This window comes from Archocentrus centrarchus, chromosome 4 (assembly GCF_007364275.1).
Source record: "Archocentrus centrarchus isolate MPI-CPG fArcCen1 chromosome 4, fArcCen1, whole genome shotgun sequence".
NCBI lineage: Eukaryota > Metazoa > Chordata > Actinopteri > Cichliformes > Cichlidae > Archocentrus > Archocentrus centrarchus.
In genome coordinates this window covers 25,362,275-25,380,495 of record NC_044349.1, presented here as the reverse complement: position 1 = coordinate 25,380,495, position 18,221 = coordinate 25,362,275, and positions in this window count along the sequence as shown.

Below are 18,221 nucleotides of genomic sequence, written 5' to 3'. Positions count from 1 at the left end.
TATTATTATCAAAAGGAAGCTCCAGACTCTCCCTCTGTCCTTTTCTCTCTCCCTCAGTGCACACTCACACAGCGACTTTCTGGTTGCTAGGTTACGACACTTGCAGCCACTATCCACAGTCTGAAGGTGCTTTTTGCATCGGTGAAAGGCAGCCTTCTTTGCCGTCCATAATTTGAAATTTAAAAGAGCAGAAATGGAAACATGTGCATTGCCAATTAGGGGAACACCAGGCACAGCACGAGGGGCATCCGTCAGATCAGTTTGTACAAAGCCGGCTTGTAGTTCTGATGTGCCATGGAAACAGAGACAACTCTTAATTACCTCAACTAACAGCCACAGCAGGAGGATTTGAAGGGAATTGGAAAATTTCAAATCTCGCTTCTGTGTTCCCGTATATGTTTAAAAAGCAAATACCAGCGTCTCTTTTGAAATGCTATCCGTCACTGAGCCAGCATCAAATATATCATGATATGAATGCAATTTAGAATACCTTGTTACTGTTGTATATTTGCAAAAGTGTTTTCATTTTTTCCTGGAGCTAATACATGAAAGCAATATATCCATCTTCTGCTATGTCATCATATTGCCAGAAACTGCCAAACTATTTTCCAGTACCTCGGGGAATGTACTGACATAAATAGATTAAATGAGGTGAAATGAGGACTTACTTGCACGCATGGTTTTTTGTGAGGAAGAAAAGCCCACTGAATTCTCACAAAATGTCACAGTTCAAGTCCACATGCAACTGCTTCAGAAGGCATACACGGTCCCTTATCTGGAACACAGAGTGAAAAGCTGCTCATCAGTATGGTAAAGGTCACTGTGCTTTGCTCATGGATCATGTGCCAAGTGTAATATCGAATATGAATGAACAGAGTAACTGGTATTACACACAGGTCATTTCCTAGCACATTTATCAAAGCACCAGAAAGGCCTGTGCAAACATGCTCATAACACCTCTCAAGCTCTGCTCATTCATTCTAATAATAAAACAGTAATACTCTTCTAGTAGACTCATAATTGCATAGATTCATAATTAACACACCACAGAACATAAGTAACAGAAATTCTCTGAAAGGTAATTATATTTCTTTTGTCCTGATATCAATATAATAGGAAGTTAACAATTTATTTTCATTCACATGATGACTTTGAAACCTAAACCTTGCTAAGGCCAGTATTTATCAGAATTACACAACCACAACAAACACACACACACAAATAAAAACATGCCCTTCTGAGTTATTAGCAATCACATAACCGTACTCTGTAATGCACAAAAATGCACCAACACAAAGGCACAATAAAAAACATATGCACACTCTTACCTAGTAGAGACTCAAGTTCAAACAAGTCTACACCACAGGGCAGGGCCCATATTTCATCAGGGAGGGGGGTCAAAGTTGAAGCCTGAAGGACATGCCATTTCCTCTCCATCTCTGGGTTGCAGAGGCTGAGTTGGACAATGCTTGCTAGGCGCCAGGGCTCTCGTGTCTCCCTCTGGACCGGAGGGAGTTGGTTCACGTTTAGAGCCCAGCTAGTAAAGGTGATTTAAACCACCTAAAGTCCAGGCATTATGGACAAAGCCTGACTCCCCATTCCTCCAGTTCCTGTCTTTCATTTGTCCCCCAGTAAAAAGATCACAGTTCTTGTGTTTCCGTGTTTCCAGAAGGCTGTTACTGTGTCCCTGGGAGCTGATTTACAGGGTAACTTTATGTGCTGGAGAGGTTACTTTCAGTGGTTTGTTCTTCTGTCTTTAATTGTGGGCTGCAGTACGAAGATGCCAAAACAGTCAGCATTAAATTAAAAAAGTGTCAGAAAACCACAAAACATTAAAAAAAACAAACAAAAAAACCATTATACTGGAATATGGAAGAAGTAGAATCATTTTAATCCATTGATGACTAGAGCAGAACGTTACACCAATCAACCCAGCATTCCTTAAACTATAATTACTGATGACTCACAGTCATGCCCCCATTTTGCTAAAGGTGAAAAGTAAGAGTTTAAAGGCTGGAGTAATGAATGTGGATACAGTGCTCTGACTTCAGCTATTTTCACACATGAACTTTGGACAATTTCTGGAGAATTACAGCTTCGCCTTTTGGAGGCTTACGGCTATGCATAGGAGGCAATACACATGATGCTCACACACTAGCATTACATGCACCTGACTATTAGCTGAGCTTCTCACATGCAAGTACACCAATCACCATACATATGAATGTACAAAGCCAGAAATGCAATATAATTACCCTATACTGTTTAAAAAAAGCATGAGATACAGTCAGGTCAAACTTCCCAGTGTTTTTACATTAAAGCATCTAGAGATTTATGCATTTATCAAGTTAGTAATGTGTTCATTTCTAATGGGAGCCCAGTTCAGTTACATTTATTATAGCATATTGCAAACTCACATGTAGCATTGAAACAAATGAGACAAATGCTCTTATACATTACCGCAACCCCCCCGTTCACACATACAGACTCAAAGTATCAGATTTCCAGTTCTCTCTTATGAGCAGGAGTCAGGGGGAGCTTGTGAACAACAGCGCCACTAATTTACATTCTCTAACTGGGTAGTAATTTTTTTCTTTTTCCCACTATGCCAGCGTGTGACGATGTAGTTAATTTACTAACTAATCTGTTCTCATACAATTGCTGTCAGCTTGTTTACATTATATCATGGAGTAGTTAGAAGAAAACACAAATCTGCACCTCGTTTTTGTACATTTGCTGTTTGAAACTATGAGGATATTGTGTATTTTGGGGAAAGCTGAGTGATCTTTGCAGGAAAACAAATAAACATCACTGCACACAACAGGTATTTTTCATTAAAAACCTGAAACGCTGCACAACTCAAAGGTCTACGTGTTACCTGAAATGCAGCCGTTTCTTCAGTTTTGTACAGTTTACTCGATTTGGTTGTGTTTTTTTTTTTACTTCAAGGACACAATAGCCAGGAAGGATGTTTATACACACACACACACTGGACTCAGTGCTTATGGGGAAAACTTTGCCACTGGCATGCAGGCAGTAAGGCACTAGAATGAAATGTCTTATTAGGAGGGAATGGGAACCAGGCAGACCTGAGCTGAGCCAGGTCTTCTATTAACCTGTCCTGCCAGAGGAGAGGCTCGTAAACAAGGCCGAGATGGCAGGAAATGCTGGGGAGGAGGTGGGGGGAGATGAGGAGGTAAAGAGGAGGCCTTCGTGAGGCACAGAGAGGCCGGTATATGGGGGGGGAGGGGGGCACCACAGGGACAGCATTTGTCCCTTCAAAGGAAACAGGAGAGAGCATTGATCTCTGTGATCCCTCTGATGTTGAAGACATGAACACAAAAAGGTACTAACACACAGAGACGCTCTGGACGACAAGCTGTCATACTCTTTTAAGTTTCCACGTTGGGAGATGAATTGTTTTGCAGAGTGAAGATGAATCTATCCCATTAGCCTGTGGCTAGGACTTTTTAGGGCCAATAAAAATCACTCAAACAAACCTGTGATTGATTTCAAGCAAGTGGAAATGACAGCCTCATAGTTCTGCACATCTATTGCTTAGCGGGATGCTTCCAATTCAGATGTCTCCAACACTAATATGCCAACATACATGCACACACATATACACTCACCCATTTCTCTCAAATGAAATATAGCCTCAAGGAAATGGGTTAATATGTGTCCCAGACCAAAAAAGGGGGACATTTCAGTCTACATTGTTTGACTGGAGTCACAACAGCAAAAAAAATAACCAATACTCCCTTGAACAAACAGACGTGTAAATCTTGTCAAGGCTGCTGAATGCAAAACCAATGCTTTTTTTTTTTTTTCCTTTTGTGGTACTTTTGTAGAAGAAGAGAACAAACATGGCAGAGCTCAGAAATTTGGATGGAATGGATATAGAGCGAGCTGGGAGAGAAATGAGGACACTGATGGAGATGAGGAGCGAAATGGAAAACAAAGGTCCTCTCCTCTCGCCCCCGCAGCCTCCTGAGCACAGCTGTCTACATGGCTAGGCTGTTTTCACTGACAGGCTGTGAGAGCCATGAAACAGGAGGGCACCAGGGACCTGGGCCACCTCGACAACATGCGCCCCCACAATCTGCTGTTCACGGTGTACCCCAACCCTTTCCCTTTCCTTCTCTCCACACTAACAGTCTCCTTCACTATTTCAAATATTTCATCCCTCTGACTCTTTCCTTTTCCCTCCTGCACAACACATTTTTTTTTTTTTTGCAATGTCTCATTTCAGTTCTATCTGATTTTATGTTTGTGCTTGTCATTTTCTCTCCCTAATACTCCCTCCTTCTTTCTGCCCTCCAGTGGCCCTCTCATACTGTCACATCTGCATGTTTTCGCTGCTTGGCTGTCATGTCCCATGTTTTTGCCTCAGCCACACATCATTTCTCACAAACAGAAAGATGAAAGCAGGGAGGGGGGAGAATGAAATGGAGAAAACAGAAAGTCCGGGCTTATTTGGAGGAGGTTAAGAAAGCATGTGGAACAAGAGGGAGGCAGGGTGAATAAACCAACAACAAACAATTTCTTATTTTGACTGGCTGCACAGCGCAATTGCAAGGCTGCCTGGGATTTAATAAGCACTTCTTTGGCATTAGGAGTCTGCTTGTTTTCCTTGGTGCCGAGGCAGAGGCGCTGCGTGGTTTCCCCCATTTTCAGCTCCAGACAGGGGTAGAAAAGAACACGGCCAAGGGCTATGGGAGGAGAGTCACTCTTTTTTTTTTTTCTCTCTTTCTCTTTAGCCTGTCTTTTTAGGCTAGGTGGAGCTTAACTGGGATCTTTAGCTGGAGGGTAGGTACAGGAGCTGAGGTAGCGATGGGGACATGCTCCCCTGGAAAGCCCTGGAGGGACACAGCTTCTTTGCAGTAAATAAACAGCCCACTCTCTCTGCATGGAGCAACTCCTCCCTTCATGCGTCTCAAACCCTCAAGGGCAGCTAGGCCTACACATTACTATACCCCCACCTCAATACATTTCTTCCTTTCACTCTCTCTCTTTCGCTCTTATACTTTGCTTTTGTCCTCCCCCCAACTCTTTGTCGTGACACACTCATACAAACATTGTCACCCCCCCCACACACACACACACCAACTCACCAAAACCTTCTCTTAACACACCAGATCAAAGAAGATGAAAATGTGATCTTTGTAATTCCATTTTTCCCCATCCCTGCCCACACCATTGTGAAGTTTTTTTCGTGCATTTCTTTCGAAAAAAAAAAAAAAAAAGAGGCAAACAACAATGAACAATGTGGGATCTGTCGCATTCTTCCCATGGGAGAGGACTTCTAACAGCATCTTCTATTAGGTTTGGAGAGGAAAGAAGAGAAGAAAAGAGGAACACCCCCACTGTACAAACAAAATCAAAGTGAGAGCCATAACTCAGAACTTAACAGAACTGGGGTATCAGATTTACTTAGTATTTAGTGGATGGGAAACTCATTCTCAATCCAGTAACCTTAAAAAATGAAAAAAAAGGTATACACTTACACAATAACCGAAGGCAGTTTATGGACTAATATGTTATTCTACATTTAAAAATCCTCAGCTGAGGATTTCTCAGGTATTATGCACTTCTTTAGTACCAAGGTGTGAAATTACTGTATTCTAACAACAGACTATTTAAAAGATCAAAATAGCATCGCACCCATTAATGAAGTTCACTGTAAAGCCTCAATCTGAGCGCTTTCACTGACACCACCAGAGTGACATGTCATGGGGTGGACGTAATTTTAATGTATTATTTGGTTTATTTATTCAATGTTTTGTTTTTATATTGCATTTTTGCATGCTTTTATTTGTAAAGTTAATACTTCCTGCTGCATCTTCCTAATCAAGTAAATGACCTGCTCAGTTACCCGGTATAAAGATGGGAGATCAGCACAGTCAAATAGGAGCAGACGTACAGTATGGATGCAGCAGAGCAGACACGCACCAGAACAAGGGGGAAAGCAGCAAAACAGACATTGCAAATAGATGTACAGGAAACCCTGGACGAGTCATGGAGTTGTCTGTTGAACTGGTGTTGGATGTGGAAGAGGAGCTGGACTCAATGAAAGGTGGTTTCCAGTGGAACACAACTGGTGAAAGACTGATTGCTGCAATGGTTCTAAAGCATTTGTGTTAAGACACATGCATGTAGTATACAGTCAGACTGCAAGCTTGCTCTGATTTCATTTTTTTTTTTGTTCTTTTTTTTAATGCCCTGGGTTTATTTTATATTGTAAATTAATGGAATGTTCTTGACTGCTGCTCTGGGTTTTGTACTTCTTGGTTACTGCTTTGTTTTTTTGTTTTTTTGCTACTCTCCGCCAATTAAAAAGGTCCTCTTCCTTCAATAATTTTTTTTCCTCTTTATAGACACAAGACACACCAAGTTCATATGGGAGTGACTTGTTTATCACTAACACGCGTTTGCTGTTAGGAGACTATAATTTACAAAATGAATATCATGTTGTATTCAATAAGACGACAGACTCAACAGCTTAACTATGTTTGCTGAGGTCATAGTTAAAGGACCTTGAAAAAGATACTTTGTTTTGAAATGGTGTCCACTACTTTAACTATCAGCTTCTAGCACAACATGGACTCCAACACAAACTCTAAAAAAAGCTTCAGATAGTATTTTGCTAGCAACAGCGTAGGAGAGAAGGCAAGCTAATGTTACTCACCTAGCTGCAGGTAAGTTACCATACCCTAATAAAACCTACATAGCCAAAGGAATTTAACCAGTGTTGCAAGGGTGGGGTGGGGACTAGGTCAGCAGGGCATTTGATTTGTGGTGGGATTTTTGTTCGATTTTGGGAATCAAAACTAATCCTGAGCTAGCTTTCGCCTGACTACTGGTAACTAATGGTAGGTTGTCAAATAACAAAGATAATTTGCAAGCTATCTTATGTAGCAGACAATGTTCTTGAGTGGATAAGGCAGGCTAATTCATTCAGAATCCTAAAATGTATTTGGTACAGTAACTTAGCTGGAATTATCACCAGATTTGTACAGTGTAGCTACTGCCAGCAACCTCCAGCAATCACTCACCAACTGGTTGCAGAATACATACTTCTCCCTCATGGCCAGCAGCTGCCAGGGGGGGTCACTGACTGGTCTCTAGACTTGTGTGAAAAGGGCTTTAGCAATCAATTTTACAGCAACCTGCCATCAACCACTTCTAACCAGTCATGCAATACACATTTTTCTCTCACAACAGTCTCTAAAGCCAGTGTGACTGGGGCCTAACTTAGCTGTACAGCATGTAACTAACACTGGTAGCTTTGCCATGTCAGTCAACTTTGTCATCATATTAATACTCAGGCACATAATATATATGCTAGACTTTCAGTCAATGATCAAAATACAAAATATACAGTACATTCACTAGTGCAGCATAACAGTGCATTACAATAGCATCAGCATCACGTGCTACATGGAAATGCAAGCAACCTAATGCTAACAGTAGTTAACTCAATAGCTGCAGGTCTCATTACAGTTTTCCAGAAGTTTTATTGAGCACCTTTAAGTGTGGGTGCAATTGAAATAATTCAACATGAATTAACAAAGCAACCAAATAATCATCTTATAGTGCTTCATTCAAATTTTCTCAGTTTGAGACATCACACTTTGATGCTTTGAAGGGTTCTTTCTCTCCCAGCCCCTTGACTTGTCCTTCAAAACATGTCTAAATCAAGGAACATGTGACAAGTCATCAAATGCTGCAGTATGAAAGTGAGATTCGAGGTCAAAGACAGATTTCTCGCATATTCTGTAAGCAGCCACGCTCTCGCCCAACACACATAACACATCTGATTAGTTCGCTGCTCAATCCACCCACATAGGCACCACACAGCATATATGCTGCACACACTGTATGTTTCTAACGGATGCCTTAAATGCTACATGTGATACCGCCTTGATTCACTGAGGCCTCTGCTCCTCCCTCTGCCTGCTTCACATAGACCTGAAGCTGCTTGACTCTCACACCTCAGCACAGTGGGACTGACCCACTTCTTCTTGTGGTGGGCTTAAGTGAAGGCCCCGAGGAGAACCAGAGCACATGCACACATACACACACTACCATAAACAGATCACATTATACACGACTGCATACATAAGGTCACACACAGTGATGAATGCCTAATAATTTCATAGAGAAAGTGTGCCATCTAAAGCTTTTCAGGTCACAGAGGCTAAAAAAAAGCAGCACCTGACAGAGTTTAACATACAAAGTCTCATAAGCACGCGCGCTCGCACACACACACACACACACACACACACATTAAAAGATATAAACATTGGCCATATGATCCTGGCTTTAATTTTGTTTATATTTCACCTTTGAGCTGAAGTTGTATTAGATTAATTAACAGTGTTAGCCAAAAACAAAAGTAAGCGGAAAGTAAAACCAAAGAATATATGGAAAATGATTAAATGCTTTGCCTGAAATGATAAACTGTCATAGAAGTGCATTTGGAAGAGCTCATTTAATCAAACTAAAAAGCAGAAATCAGCACTATCACATCTGATTGCTGAGCTTGCTAGAAGAAAAACATCCTTCTCTGGAAGCATTTGTTGAGCAAATTCTCCATTGTGTAGTTTCATTGTGCTTCCACACGTTTACTAACTTCTATGTCCAATTTACCTTATGCATCCATTACCTTAATGACTCAGAGGTCTGGCTGCACAAGATTAGTCAGTACAGGAAACAAACTATTTCCAGTCCAACATCTACCAGATCTCTTCTATAGAAATACCAAAAGGATGCCATCACACATTCACACACACAGTGATGTGCAGGCATCTATAGGAAGCACCAAGGTTAGTTCTATCTACAAAACATGTGAGGTGCTGCTGTCTGGATAATGTATTTTCATGTCTACATGATGAGTGTGCTGTGAGAGCACAGAAGAACACAAAGTTAGTGGTCCAGAGTCAGATCTACACAGCCTAACACTCAGGTTTAATCGACTCATCAGATGGTTTAAGTGGGAAAATCCAAAAGCCATTAATATGGATTCAAAAAAAGCATATAAAGCAATCCCCCACTCAAGATCATCCTCTCTGTCATGTTGAAATGGATTCCATCATGACTACTATTTTTGCTCCCTGAAGTTGCACTCTGACCCCTTGCACTGTGTGCCCTGATATTTCACCAGGGTCTTCAAACCTGTACAGAGAACAAACATGCACTGATCTGAATTTAATGGAAAGGATCACTGTTGCTGAGGACAGTTGGGTCTCTGACTAGGACAGTTTTTTTTTTGTTGTTTTGTTTTTTTTTCTTTTTACATTCCTCGGGTGTTGCATGATGAGGCTGTGAGCTACTGTATGTCCACCTGAGGCATCTGAGGGAGAACATTCAGCAGAAAGAGTCTGAAGTATGGTCTGTGCCAAACGCCACCCGGTGCCAGCACACAGTGCATTGAAAACACGGGCGATTTTTGGCCATATTAATGCAATCTTTGTTCACCCTGTACCCCATTCTCCATATTTAACTTCCCCTGCCTTCATCCAAATAAATATCAAGATGAAGGATTACCATTTTGACACACCAGTATTTCAGCACTTATGTCAGAGTCACAAGTATGAAAATAGCATGATCTTGAATGTAAGATGGCCATATTAAAATCAGGTGCAGTGCTCCTTCCTTTCCTTTCTAAATATTTGCATATACTAAAGAAGCAATACATGTATTTGCTGCAGGGTTGGCAGTTTGGTTCCCTAAAACAGTTTTCTTTTGTTTTTTGGTGTTGTTGTTTTTCTATCTACAAGATATGCTAGTGTGTGTGATGTTACATGTCTTTCCTGTTTCTATGCACTGTTACATGTTATGGTTGTTTAAATCAAGTCAACACAAATACTCCAGCAGTCAACAATGCACAGCTGACGAGAGGTGAAAATTCACGTCGATTCACTGATATATGACAAAATTTACGGACCAGCTGGTAGAGAATGGTTCTTATTGTCAGAAATTCCAAATGTAAAGACAGGAGACTGTGCATAATGATTTTCTTGCTGACCTAAAAAGAAATGCAGTGAAATCTAATTTTTATTCCACTGTAAGCAGCGCTATGGTCAAACGCGTGACACACATGCGTGCCTGCAGAATCTAAGAATGATAGAATCTCGATGCAGGGACGGTCAGGAATAGGTCATGGTTTGGTGGCAACATGTCATGCCTGTCAAAACTGAAATCACTGTGGTATGTGTAGCTGTTGTCATTAATATGCGGAAGTGAAACCTCGCTGCTTTTCCTGAATCTTGTTAGCTCGGTGTGATGGCCCGAGTAGCAGGTTCAAAACAGACATAAATGCTTGATGACTAACTCCATCCTACATGCTTCTTATATGAGCTTTGCAATTCATAAAAGCCTGTAAGGGTCAAACTACAAAGATAGGAGTGGGAGTATATAACAAGGAAATGAGGAGCTGAAGGAATAAAGAATGCAGGAAATGGACAGAGAAACAAGGGTATTGCTAAAACAATAATGACTTCCCCTAATTGTGTTTCCTATGGCCCCTATGAGTGTGGTGACATTTCAGTTCTGTGTTTGTCGGTCAAAAGATGAGCTAATTAATATGGTAATTTAGCCCCAACGCCTCCAGTGACAACCACACCCCCTCGTTAGCAGCCACAAGGACAAGGGTCGGATGCACCGGGAGAAAGAGAGACAGAGACAGGCAGAAGGAAAGAGAGAAACAGAGAGGGCCTTTTTTTTTCTGGCTTTGCCTTCTCAGCAGCCCGGAGTCATACAACTCTGTCGCTGTAACGGGAACAAGTGATTATTTCTGAAAAATGGGGAACTTTGTCAAAACGTATCCCACCCACACTCTCTCTTTCTGGCTCTCATACACACACACAAGTACAAACTTTCATGTTGTGCATGCGTAGGCACATACATGCATTGGTGGGTATAAACACACACAGCTGTGCAAATATGCAAACACATATTTGGAGGCACGCACGCACGCACACACACACACACACACACACAAGGACAAGCGCACACATATATATTTATACATGCAACACACACACACAGATTCACTGGCCACTTTATTAAGTACACCTTGTTGGTACTGGGTTGATCCGCCTTTTGCCTTCAGAACTGCCTTAATTCTTTGTGCCACAGAGGCAACAAGGAGCTGGAAACATTCTTCAGAGATTTACGTCCATATTGACATGATGGCATCACACGGTGGCTGCAGATTTGTACACCCATGATGTGGATCTTCTGTTTCACCGCATCCCAAAGGTATGCTATTGGATTGAGGTTTGCTGACTGTGGAGAGTGCAGTTCAAGAAACCAGTTTGAGATTATTTCAGTTTTGTAATATGGTAAGTTACCCTGCTGCAAGTAGCCATCAGAAGATGGGTACACATCCCCAGTGGTGGGAAGTAACGAAGTACAAATACTTCGTTACTGTACTTAAGTAGATTTTTCAGGTATCTGTACTTTACTTGAGTATTTATTTTTCTGAGTACTTTTTACTTTTACTCCCTACATTTTTACATAAGTATCGGTACTTTCTACTTCTTACATTTTCAAAACAGACTCGTTACTTTTTAACAGGTCAGGGAGAAGTTTGCGTCAGTGCGCCGTCAGTCATCAAGCGATCTGAGTCTAAACAGAGGAATATTAACATATAAGAGACAATCGTACTGGCGTATCCTCCATCACCGGCTTATCGGGTACAAAGGGATTAAATACACAAACCCATATAATTAATGTGTCATTTATAGCGCTATAATCAGGGGTCACAGCGGGCCGGACCGAATCCGTAAGTTATGCTCGCGGCACATAAACAGCTTAGCTAGCGCTACTGAAGAGGAGCGAGCATGAAGGGAGTAACGTGTGGCAGGTAAATGCAACGTTTTTAAATGCTCAACAAATATCAGCAAACACACAAAGTGTGTGCAGTTTGTCACACAGTGTGTCTGCTAGCTAAAAGAAGAGCTGCTGCATTTCAGGGAGAGCAAAGAGAGAGAAGTTCACTCAGAGATGGAGAAAGAGGACAGGAGAGGAAGAAGAGAGGCTAGAATTAAAGGTAAGGACCGGAAAATAAACTGAAGTATGCTGACTTTGTGTAATTCAAAGATTGTATGAAAATACTGCAGTTTAGTACGTAATAAACAGGTTATCTTGTTGTACTGTATTTACAGTAACGCTCTGTGTTGGTGCACTTTGTGTTCATGGTCAGAGTTACAGGTTACATCAGTGCAGCAGAGATGAGTTTGTGTCCTACAGAACAGATTCAAGCTGAGTGCACTCATTAGGATTAAAATTTAGATTGGAATAACGTTTGTGTTCTCATGTATTATTTTATATTATTACAATAATATATAATAAGGTTCAGTTTGTTTTACACAAAAATAGCAGGTAGAAACGTCCTCCAAAGAACTACTTTTACTTTCTTACTTTGAGTAAATTTCAGAGCCTGTACTTTTTTACTTTTACTTAAGTAAAGAAGTTGAACCAGTACTTCGACTTTTACCAAAGTATTTTTTAACACAAGTACTTGTACTTCTACTTAAGTACAGAATGTCAGTACTTTTGCCACCTCTGCACATCCCAAGGGATGGATGTGGTTGGCAACAATACTCAGGTAGGCTGTGGTCTTTAATCAATGGTCAAGTACTTGGAGGCCTAAGAAAATTCTGTGACAAGAAAATACCTTCCACCACACCACCAGCCTGAACATTTGATAAATGGCAGGATGGATCCATGCTTTCATGTTGTTTACACTACATTCTGGTCCTACCAGCAACACTGTCATATTAACTGTCAGAAGCATAGGTTGAGGAGGAGGACAGATGGCAGCAATCTTTCACTATAGCTTATCAATCAACCAAAGACCTAGACAGAGTTTTAACTGTGTCTAGTTTAAACTTTGAAAGCCTCACTCTTAGTCTTATCCACTCCAACTGAAAAACTAAAAACCAGTTTTAGTTATTATCTGTCGTCCACCAGGCCCTTAATCAGAGTGTCCATATGATTTCTCTGACTTTTTATCCGATTTGCTGCTCTGTCTAGATAAAATAATGATTGTAGATGCTTTTAACATCAGATGCTGATGGCAGCATCAGCACTGGATTAATTCACTATTAGACTCAGTGGGCTTCTCTCAAAATGTAATAAAGCTGACTCATCGTTTTAATCATACTCTCATTCTTGTCCTGACATGTGGCATGGCATAGAAACTAAACAGTAACAGTATTTCCCAAAGACCCAGTTTGGTAAAGTACAAAATCAGAGAAGTTTGACTCCCTGGTAAAATTCACAAACATGTGGAAATAACTAATAACTGATAATAACTCATTTAGATGATGCTAATTTGGTGTGGAAAAATAGTTTGTTACTCTATTTAAAAAAAAAAAAAGAAAAACGTGCATCTTACTATTCATCACTGTGGCTTTGACCTTTTCAGATAAATGGTTTATTTGAGGAGTTTCAGTCAGGATTTAAAGTGCATTAAAGCACAGAAACAGCACTAGTGAAAGTTACCAGTGATCTTCTTATGGCCTCTAACTGTGGACTCATCTCTGTGCTTATCCCACTAGACCTCAGTGCCACATTTTATATCACTGACCACAATATTTTACTACAGAGGTTAGAACACAACATGGCTATGGTGTGTTCCCATGCATGCATGGGAACACAGCCTCTCCATGACCCTGAGTTGGGTAAGTGGAAGGAGATCAATGGATGTATTCTTCCCTTAGACAATACTATTAGCAGACATAGTATATATTTTCATTGCTATGCAGATGATGCCCATATCTATCCATAAAGCCAGATGACACAAACTAATTAGTTAAACTACAGGAATGTCTTAAAGGCGTAAATGCCTAGATGACCTCTAATTTCCTACTTCTAAAGTCAGATAAAACTGAGGTCATTGTTGTTGGACCCAAAGATCTTTTAGACGTGGTGTCTAACCAGGTACTCAATAAAATAATATTAACTGTGCAAAGTTGAGCAAAGTAATTTTTTGTTTAGTTACTACTAGTATATGCTGCACTTATTAAGTCATCTTTGCAATTTGGGCAAACATTCACGACTTTTTCCACAACACTAGGCAAACACTGTGCAGAGGGAGAGTAACGATACACATTTTCTGAGATGATTGAGCTGTCACATGCTATCAATCTGGATTTCTTGATGTATGCGCCTTGCTTGGATTCTGTAAGCTTCAAGAAAGAGGAGCAGGAGCCTGAATACTGCCAAAAAACACTCAAGCGTTCAGTAAAGCAAACAAAAGGAGACAGCACAGAACTAGAAATCTGAGAAGGTGCATTAAATGTTTGCATGTATACGTTCCAAATACACATAACTGTGACAAGGGTTGTCAGTTTAAAAAATGTTATCTAAATGTCACACGATGGAAAGGGTTTTTTTTTTTCCTTTTTTTTGGAATTTGACAAAAGAAGCCAGTCCAAAATCCATCTTTCATAATCAGATAGCTTTCCACTGTGACTTTTTTCTTGCACAGATGTGTTTATGTTTCTGATTCCTTCCATATTAGTATTCCTCTTTTGACCCTATTTATCTTAAGTGTGGAGATTTTTATTATTATGTGGCTGCACATTCTCAGTAACTTGCTCCCAGCAAAACTCAGAGGCTACAAACCAATATTCTTTGTATTGGATCATATGAAAGTGCTTGCTCATACTTTTACTTTTGGTGCTTTTTAGCATCTTTAAGTTCTAAAATCTGCCATGCAGACACACACAGCTGCACAGATGACCATTTCTGATATACATTTTTCAACTCTACTTCAAATCTACCTGAAGGTACAGTTGGTGCATAGTTGTGTAGTTTTTCTATGAACAGAACCATATGGTCACATAAAATTGGCAGGCATGCAGATGTCTGCACAGAGCCTTGAGCTCAATGTCTGATGGCAAAATTCACACCACTCAGACCTAAGTTGACCCTACTTGTGACCATAGAAACTATAAGCGCTACCCAAACCGTCTCTTTTCCCTACCACCAGCTCTATTTTTTTTTTTTCCTGGGGACATAATCTCTCTTGCATGTCCTACACCTTCCCTCATGATTTCTTTCTATTTGGACATGCTCTCACCCGAGAGGCATCCAGGAGGAATCCTATACAGACACCCAAATCACCTGAAAACTGGCTTCTTTTGACACAGAGGAGTCTCCCAAATTACTGAGATCCTTACATTATAGTGAGGTGTGAGCCCAGAAACTCTTTAGGAAAAAGCTAATTTCTCACTATTGGTGAGAATAGGATTGGTAGCACATCATCATCACTCCAGGCACTTTACTGTTCCACCTGTCATTCATCTGCTCCATTTTTAGCCCACTTGTAAGAAATAAGACACTGAGGCATTTGAAAAACTTCAATTATGTGTCCTCAAAGCCAGTTTCAGCACCTGGTGATTGGAAAGCCAAGGTCCCCACCTTTGATTGCTGCCTGACTGACAACGCGCCAGAATCCTGTCATCCCATGGCCCAACCACCAAGAATTTGCAGATGCCCCTTCCTCAAGCCTAGCTCAAATATTGGGTATCTATCCCAGGTGAATTAACATGTTTTCTTAAATTTATTTTGCTGTGGAAGGCCCTAGCAGGGGCAAATTGCCACTGATAGGTATATATATATATATATATATATATATATATAAGTAATCCGCGTCAGGTGTTGAGGAACCAGGGCATTCTGATGATAAGTGGGCTACTGGAACTAGAAGGGTACGGCATAAGTGGACACGAGATGAGAACCGGGAACTGTTGGAATGCTACTATACATGTAATCCCAGCGAGAGGGGTTACATGAAGAGGATGTGGGACCTATGGATTCCTCGAAACCCAACATCCACACTGACAGCGAAACAACTTGTGGCTCAGTGTTCCAACATACGAAGGAAGCAGCTGCTATCGCAGCCAGAGATTGATGAGGTACAACACAAATGCTACGGCAAGGGGGAGCCAGGACAACAGGTCAGGGGGGAGATTTCATCATCCCCACACTCCGAGATTGGGTACCAAGCCCCAATAATAATAACAACAAGTACACTGAATACCAGAGAAGCTGACCTGAAAGTTAAGATCATGGCTAAGAAGGCAAACTGGACCCCTCGAGGCCGACTACCAAGACTATGTGAAGTACTCTCTGAAGACCTACTAGTAGATGCGAATGCAGCACTACAAACAATCCCTACCAGTACATCACTGAAAACAATCAGTTGATGTATAACACGGCAGCAGTGATCCTTGAGATGCTTGGCTATAAGATGAACAGCACTAAGGAGCAGTACCCTCCATGGAAACGACGATTGGAGGCTAAGATCAAGGCAGCACGGAGGGAAGTTAGCCAGCTCTCAGAGTTGCAGAAAGATACAATGAAGAAGAAAGCAGTGCCTAAGAAGTACAACAGGCTGTCCATACCTGAGGCCTTAGAGATTGCCAAGCAAAGACTTACAGCCTTGGCTAACCACCTCAAAAGGTATACCAGAGAGATAGAAGCCAGGAAAATAAACCGGATGTTCTCCACCGAATCATCCAAGGTATACTCTCAGTGGCAGGGGAACAATATGAGAACAGCACCCCCACCAAGGCTGGAGATGGAGCAATACTGGAAGAGCATATGGGAGAAGGATGCGTCACACAATACCAATGCTCAGTGGCTAGTGGATCTAAGAGCAGACCACAGTAACCTCCCTGAACAGGCCCCAGTAACCATCACAGTGGCAGACATCCAAAAAAGAGTCTCACACATGAAAATCTGGACAGCACCTGGCCCTGATATGATTCACACCTAGTGGCTAAAGAAGCTAACTGCACTCCACGAGCGCCTGACAGCACAAATGAACCAGCTGCTAGAGGCTAAGACACACCCAGAATGGCTGACTGAGGGACGGACGGTCCCGATCCCCAAGGACCCCCAGAAGGGACCAGTCCCATCCAACTACCGGCCCATAACCTGCCTCAGTACAACATGGAAACTCCTGTCAGGCATCATAGCAGCTAAGATGAGTAGGCATGTGGCACAATACATGAGCGAGGTCCAGAAAGGGATAGGCAGAGAGACCAGGGGAGCAAAACACCAGCTATTAGTAGATAGAGCAGTCACTCGAGACTGTAAGAACCGACTGACCAACCTGTGCACCACCTGGGTTGACTACAAGAAAGCCTATGACTCGATGCCGCGCACATGGATCCTGGAATGCCTAGAACTGAATAAGATCAACAGGACCCTAAGAGCCTTCCTCAAGAACACAATGGGTATGTGGAGAACAACACTAGATGCCAACTCTAAGCCCATTGCACAAGTCAACATCAAGTGTGGGATTTACCAAGGAGATGCCCTGTCCCCACTGCTGTTCTGCATAGGCCTGAATCCCCTCAGCCAGATCATCAACAAGACTGGCTATGGCTACCGACTACGGAATGGAGCAAACATCAGCCACCTCCTGTAAATGGATGACATCAAGCTGTATGCTAAGAGTGAACGAGATATCCATTCACTGATCCATATCACCAGGATCTACAGCAATGATATCGGCATGTCATTCAGACTGGAGAAGTGTAGTCGGATGGTAACTAAGAGAGGAAAAGCAGTCAGAACTGAGGGGATTACACTACCAGAAGGCAACACTGCAGACATTGAGGACAGCTACAAATACCTTGGAATCCCACAGGCAAATGGCAACCATGAAGAGGCCGCTAGGAAAGCTGCAACCTCCAAGTACCTGCAGACAGTAAGGCAAGTCCTGAAGAGTCAGCTGAATGGGAAGAACAAGATCCGGGCTATCAACACCTATGCCCTGCCAGTTGTCAGATACCCTGCTGGGATAATAAGTTGGCCAAAGGAGGAGATGGAAGCCACTGATGTTAAGACAAGAGTGAGTGTCAGAACCACTGTCCTAAATGAAACGATGAAGATCAATGAATAAATCAGGAAGATGGCCACAAAGGATCATGTGCTTAGTGAGTATCTCAGGCAGCAGAAACCTGAGAAAGAAGAGGATGAAGAACAGGAACCATCATGGAAGGACAGGCCTCTGCACAGCATGTACCACTGGCAGATAGAAGAAGTGGCTGACATAGAGAAATCCTACCAATGGCTGGACAAAGCTGGACTGACAGACAGCACAGAGGCACTAATCATGGCAGCACAAGAGCAAGCTCTGAGTACAAGATCAGTAGAGGCTGGGGTGTACCACACCAGGCAGGACCCCAGGT